The following is a 7,402-nucleotide window of genomic DNA, read 5'->3' as shown; positions in this document are numbered from 1 at the left end:
ATAGTATATTTTAGATTTAGAATTACCTATTTAAGATTAATTGTTCATTAACTCTCGGATTAAGATTGAGTCTCTAATTAGATAAGTTTTAATTATGATTAGTATAGTAAGGTGTTAGGTGTAGAGATTTGTGAGTATTAATTGAATTTGTTATTTTTAATTCATTAGATGTTTATTTTTTAATTCCTAATTTAGGCAGGGTCTAGTCGAGTCAACCTAGCCAGGTGTGGCGTGAACCTAGTTGAACCTAGTCACATATTAAAACCGCCCCATCTTGGTTTTTAGTGGTCTACTTAACTTTAGTTTTAATTCACATTAGTTTAGTATAAGTTAGTTTAGTCCTTTACTTAATCAACTCAGTTAGATTTTAGAAGTTAGTGTGTATTTAATGTGTAGTTGTTTATTAGGTTTGATTTGACCATTGCATTTAGTTAAACTGTCTTCAGTTCTTATTAATTGTAATTGCTAAGTCATATAGTTAGGTTGTACTTTTAATTACCTTAGTTGCATTTGAATTGGTATTTAAGTTAGCTTTAATCGTAATTTACCTATTGCATTTCATTCTTATGTTATTTAGCATAATTGCATTTAATAGCTGCATATAAATTGTCATTCAGTACCATTTAGGATTGCATTAGAGTTAGATTGCATTTTTAGTGTTTAAAATAGCTTTATAAAGTGAATAGTGCATTGAATCCGAAACTCGATTTTTGTCTTGTCGCACTATCATCATTTCATGTGCAACAATTTCGAGTTTTCAAAAGATTATTTTTCTATTCTCTTTATTGGTGTGTTAACTGTATGCAGACCAAATTTTAGCTCAATCCGAGTTGGTTTGGTCTGATTTTGAAGTGTTTTGTGAAAACCGCATTTTCTGGATTTTAAATTATAGGACTTTCGATATCCTGATTTTTCCCTGTTTTGAAACGCTTATATCTGGAGTTCCAGATATTGTTTTTCAATTCTGTAAAAACTGTCAATTTGTTTAATCTGTCAGTTGCAGAACAGAACAAATTTCGGGAAAATCGGACTTCCTTTGCCCTGTCAAACAGTGGTTTTCCAATAGCCTGTCAGAATGCTATTTTACACTAGTTAGGGGCAGTTTCGTAATTTTCATAGTTTCGGCAATTTAGACTTGTTTTCCATAATTTCTGCATTTTAGGAGTTGCATCATCATCATACAGCATTAGTAGAGTTAAATTGGTTAATTTTAGAATTAATTTAGTATTTTATTTAATTTGTGCTTGATACATAGCATTTGTTTTGTAATTTTCGTATAATTAGAAATAGTTTTAGTTATTGTTTTAATAGTTAGAATAGAAAACTAACTTTGTATTTTTCTGCATTTTTAGGTTGAAAAGCATATTTAGTGTCCAGGGTTATTGACCAAGTGAGAAGATTCTCTATGTGGCGAAAAGACAGAAATACCCTTGGCGTGGAGCAGAAGACTGATTGCTTGATTACTTTTCTTTTAGTGATTATTTGCAGTTATATTAACTTTATAATTGTAGGTTGACATTTGTCATTAATAAATTGAATTTTATAGAAATATTGTGGTTAATTCCTGTTCCCTGTGGATTCGACCCGTACTTACCACTTTGTGGAAAGTCGGTTTTTAAATTTTTGGTTGACGATTTTCCAAAGTTTTATTGAAAATACTTGTTTTAAAAAGAGCATTCCAAAATGTCAACCAAATTTTGGCGCCGTTGCCGGGGAACGGCGAATTAATTACTTTATTTCTTAGAGTTTGATTTATTACTTTGTTTTAGTTAGTTAATTAGTCGTTTTATTTTTAGTTAGTAGGATTAGTAAGTGAATATAGGATTAACATAGTTAGTAAATATAGGATTCACATTCTGTTCTTTCTAGGATTCACTTAAAATTCATTCTGCAAGGAGCGAGTAGACAGGTGGGTTTTAGAAAAACTTAGTTGTGATTTCCTGTATTTATCTTTTTAGTACTTTAGAATAGTTTAATTTGTTATTTCATTTACTTAGTTAAATCATTCTGACATAGTTAGTTTAGCATAGTGTTTAGTAGTTGTTTATTTTGTGTATTTCCATTTTAGTTTTTGTGTTAGTTTATATTTTTTTAGTTAGTTAGGTCGTTGGCTTACATCTGGTCGTAGTACCAGTGTATGCAGGGTCGACGAGGTCTAGGAACCCCATTACACCCATTTGTTGACAACCTAGAGAGAATTTTACATTCTCATCGACGTTCGGCAACAATGGCTGACATGGATCCTCCACCTCCACCCCCAGTTCTTTCACGCCCTCTGCGGGAATACTTCATTCCCACAGACTATGTTCAGGCATCCTGCATTCAGAGACCCGATGTAGGAGCGCCACATTATGAGATTAAGGCCAGTATTATTCAAATGCTTCCATCCTTTTATGGCCTTAGTCATGAGGATCCCTACAGACATTTAGATGAATTCCTCAAAATCTGCTCTACTGTTAAGATACAGAATTTCGATGATGATGCGTTGAGGTTGACTCTATTCCCCTTTTCATTGAAGGACAAAGCCAAGTATTGGCTAAAGTCCTTAGATTCTGTAGAAATAGAGTCCTGGGATCAGTTGCAACAGGAGTTTCTTCGTAAATACTTTCCCATTGGTCGCACGAACCAATATCGTAGAGCCATCACTAGCTTTTCAGAGCTAGATGGTGAGCGCTTTCATGAGACCTGGGAGAGAATGAAGGATCTCCTCAGGAAATGTCCCCATCATCAGGTGCCGAAATGGCAACTGGTGCAAAGCTTCTATGATGGATTGTCTGACAAGAATCGTCAGATGATCGACTCTTCATGTGGAGGGACATTCATGCTGAAGAGCGAGGACGAAGCATGGAGACTATTTGATACATTGGCCGAGAATTCTCTCCACCATGCTTCGAGCTCTCATTCTGATAGAGCCACACCCAGCATTCAAAAGAAAGCTGGTGTTCTTGAAGTTGGTCCATCTACTGCACTACAGTGCAAGGTAGACATGATTGCTCAGAAGTTGGACCAGCTTCTTTCAGGACCATCCACTACACAGCAGGTGTGTACTCTTTGTGCCAGTCCGGCACACGAGATCACTGAGTGCCCTTCGGCAGCTCAGTACCCTGAATTTGTTCAAGAACAAGTTCAGGCAGCTCAGGGTTACGTCAGACCGCCGAATAACCCATTTTCATCGACATACAATCCGGGTTGGCGTAACCATCCCAATTTTTCATGGAAGAATCCACAGTCTTCCATGCAGATGCCTACATCCTCTCAGCCAGTTCGGCAGCCATCTTTTACTCAGTCATTTCAAAGACCGAACTATGCTCAGTCTTCTTCCTCTTCAGTTCCTTCCCCGATTCAGCAGGAGTCTACCCCGCAGACATCTTTTGAGGAGAGACTTCTCCAGGCATTCCAAGAGGTGAAAACCTCTAATCAGAACGCCTTCGAGAAGTGTAGCCAGATTTTGAGCTCGCATACGCAATCCATTGCGAAGTTAGAGTTGCAAATGGGACAGTTAGCTGAGGCTATTAGTAGGAGACCCGAGGGTACATTGCCGAGTCAGGCTGTCATGAACCCGAAGGGTAAGGACCAGATGACTGGAGGCCTATTTCATACTGAGACACAGCAGCAGGCTAAATCAGTTATGGCCTTGAGGAGTGGACGTGAGTATCACGTCTAGAGCCGAGAGCGAGAGAGTAGAGAGAGGATAAAGGAGCCAGAGACCATTGTTTCACCTACGTCGGCTCAATCATCATCATCCCCATCCCCATCATCACCTTCATCAGCTTCATCATCTTCATCCTCAAAGAAGAAGAAGAAGGATAGGAGTGAGCCTTCTCACAAAGAGGAGGAGCCAGCAGAGTATATTCCCCCACCACCCTATCCCAAAGCATTAGAGTCTCCTGGATATAGAGGGAAGCAAGGTGCGAAGATCCAGGACATGCTTGACATCTTCAAGCATGTGCAGATCAACCTACCTTTGCTCGATGCTATTCAGCAGGTGCCGGCATATGCCAAATTCCTGAAGGAACTATGTACGCAGAAGCGTAAATCTAGAAAGCGAGTTCCTAACAGGGTTCATCTGACTGAGCAAGTGAGTTCAGTACTTCAGCATCAGACACCACCAAAGCTCAAGGACCCTGGAGCCCCTATCATTGCTTGTACTATAGGGAACATCCGGATAGAACGCGCATTGCTCGATCTTAGAGCAAGCGTGAACATTCTGCCCGGATATTTCTTCGATTCTTTCGGGCTAGGTGAGATGAGATCGACTCCGATTACACTACAGCTGGCACATCGTTCAGTCAAGGTACCGAGAGGTGTCTTGGAGGACATGCTAGTTAAGGTGGATGACTTTTATTTTCCAGTCGATTTCATTATTCTTGATATGGAAGGAGTGGATAGCCAGCACCAGACGCCGATTATTTTAGGTAGACCATTTTTGGCAACTGTCAATGCGTGCATCAACTGTAGGACCGGAGCCATGGATCTCTCATTCGGCAATCGAAAGGTAAAGCTGAATATTTTCAATGCCGCAATGGGACCAGCAGGAGACATGGACTGCTTTTATGTAGACATTGCACAGGAGTTAGTGGAGGAGTGTTATCATCGCAAAATTGTTCCCCTCCCTTGCGAGAGAGAAACGAATTTCGCGAGTCAAACTCGACCAAAGTTTTGAAAATGATTTTTGAAAATTTACTCGCCTCCGTTTTGAAAATTTGCGGGAAAATTCCGTAGAATGGGATCCGCCTGTCGGTACGAGGTTCAACCGTTCCTGGCGCCTTTACCAGGGGTAATTAAACCAAGGACCAATTATGTGCTTTAACTCGACTCAAATATCTAAATTATGCTCTATTTTTCCTAGAATGCACAAAGAATGAGGCTTGTGCTATGGAATTTTTTTAAAAAATGCAAGTTTGAGAAAATATGATGTTTGCTTTAGAAAATTGAAATACATTTGGAAAATGATTGGAAAAGTGCTTGAAATTGGAGTTTTTGGGAAAATCATTGAATTTCATGGGAAATCAGAAATTTGCATTGAAAAGTGATTTCTCAGGAAAACTTAAAAATCTGAGAAAATTGGTTTTGAGATTGGAAACTTGGAATTGCTTTTATGAGAAAATGGATTTGAGAATCTTGAGAAAGTCTAAGAAATTTATTGGAAAATGACTTTTGAAATGGAAAATGAATTCTCAAGAAAACTGGAAAATATGAGAAAATGAATTTCTGAAAACTTGGGATTTTGAAATTTGAGAATTCAAAAACATAGGAAAATCTTGATTTGAACTTGGGAAATGCTTTGAAATGTCATTTGAAAACTTAGGATTTTGAGAAAATCAGATCTTGACAAAGACTTGGAAATTCTTGAGAAAATTGAATTTTCTGAAATTGAAATTGGAAAATGAGTTTGAAAATAATGCAATTTGAATGATATGAATGAATGAATATGAATTTGAAAAGGGAATTTCATTGAGGAATTGGGAAATCCTTTTGAAACTTTGAGAAATGCAGTGTATTTTTGAAGTTAGCCTAAGAGTGTAGGCTGAATGTGGCTGATATAAAGATCATAAATCTTGGTTTTCTCCGTATTCTGACTATGGCCATAAATACGAATCCCACCGAGTTTATAAACTCCATAAGAGCTTGTGCACGTGCCATTCGTGTAAACCATAGTGAATTTGAAATAATGTGCATGAATCATACATCACATATTGAAATTTGCATAAATTAAACTATATGCAATGCAACCCTATTCTAAGCAGAAAAGTAACTCTTATTCCAAATTATTACATTTGAGGTTACATTGAATTGAAATAAAAAATAAAAGCTAAGTCTTCTTCTTGAATGTTCCTGCAAAACTGGAAAATAAAATTAGCACAAAAATGTAGGTTTTTCTGAATTTATCCGAAAATATGGAGAATTATCGGATATTATTCAGATATAAACCCAAATTCATACCCCCTTTGATATAAACATAATAAATAATGAATAAATTTTGAAAATAAACTTGAAAATTCGAAGTTGGGGTCAAAATGACCAAAATACCCCTGATGACCTTGAAATTAGGGTTTTTTGAAAGAATTTTTATAAATTTTGGAATTTTGAAAATCAAATGAAATAAATCAAGCATAATATGATAAAATATGATGATATGCATGAAATTTTGGAGAATTAGAAATTGAAATTTCGAAATTTAGGTCAAAATGACCAAAATACCCCCGATAACAAGACTATGGCCTTGAAACCAGGGTTTTCTGAAATAAATTTTGCAAAATTGAAAAATATGAAATGCAAAGGAGATTGAAATTAACCCTAATATGATTCTACATGCTTATGTACATGATAAAAACTCTAAAATGGCGAAAATATCATAAAACATCGAATTTAACCTGATTTTCGCCTCATTTTCGCTTTTGAATTTAAAGATAAACTAACACATGGAGCAAATGAACTTGGAATTAAACCAAATTTGGCATGGACACCTAAAAAAACCCTAGAAACATAATGAATCTCGAAAATCTATTTTTTTGTATTTTTAAATATGGAAATTCAAATAAAAACCCTAAATTTGGTGATTTTTGCCTAAAATGTTGATTCTAAAGGAGATTTAGGATATCAAACTTCCATAAAAAATTCCCACATTTTATGGGGTGACAGAGGACAGTAAGGCAAGGATTTGTTCCTTTAACACTTTCTGGTTTTGACCTACGGTCGGAGCTGTACCACTCCGGCAAGTCGGATCGAAATCCGGCGACTCTAGTAAATGAAGGAAACAGACAGGTTTCGGTAGAAAATGTGGTAAAAATGGCAGACAGATGGGAAAATGGCTGAAATTGTGGGAAAATGTCCCTGACAAACATAGGAAGATTTTATCTTTTGACACTATTGGGATTCGGGTTACGGTTTGGAAAAGACCACACTGTTATCAGAGACCTAAATCTCTGAAATTTCTGGACATTGGAATCTGTTAGACAGAAAGAGAAAATCCGGGAAAAATAATGAAACAGATCCAAAAATTCCCAAATTTTGGGAAATGACAGGAAATCATGTTAGGAACAACTTTCATGTTAAAAGTTTTTGCAAACTATCTACATATTGGGCGGACATGATGCATTAGGGTCTGTCTATACCCTGACAAAGGAAAATCGAGATTTTCCCAGGGGTCTGGAAAACCCGATTTTTTTACAGAAATCAAAACTGCTTGGAAAAATCTTAAAATTTCCAGATCATTAGTAGATTCAATCATGAATCCACTGTAATTTTTGTAAGATGATTTGAATCTCCTAAATAGGTGATTCTAAAGATTCTTGTCTGCTAAAGCAGAAATTGAAAGTTCCAGAAATGAAAAATCTCGGTTTGGGATTTGATTTATTTAATGGGGTTGCAAAACCCAAATTAAATCAAAATTTCATAAGAA

General features: G+C 36.5%; 1 non-coding gene across 1 annotated transcript; it reads right to left on the bottom strand.

The window, feature by feature from the left end:
- Window positions 1-2,630: 2,630 nt before the first annotated feature.
- On the bottom strand, window positions 2,631-2,733 carry LOC149813231 (small nucleolar RNA R71). The gene has a single exon (XR_016428441.1). It is a non-coding gene; the product is annotated as a small nucleolar RNA R71 (small nucleolar RNA).
- Window positions 2,734-7,402: the final 4,669 nt, after the last annotated feature.

Source organism: Nuphar pumila, chromosome 16 (assembly GCF_984573655.1).
Source record: "Nuphar pumila chromosome 16, dmNupPumi1.hap1.1, whole genome shotgun sequence".
In the NCBI taxonomy this organism is placed as follows: Eukaryota; Viridiplantae; Streptophyta; class Magnoliopsida; order Nymphaeales; family Nymphaeaceae; genus Nuphar; species Nuphar pumila.
This window is presented reverse-complemented; position numbering and strand designations above follow the sequence as displayed.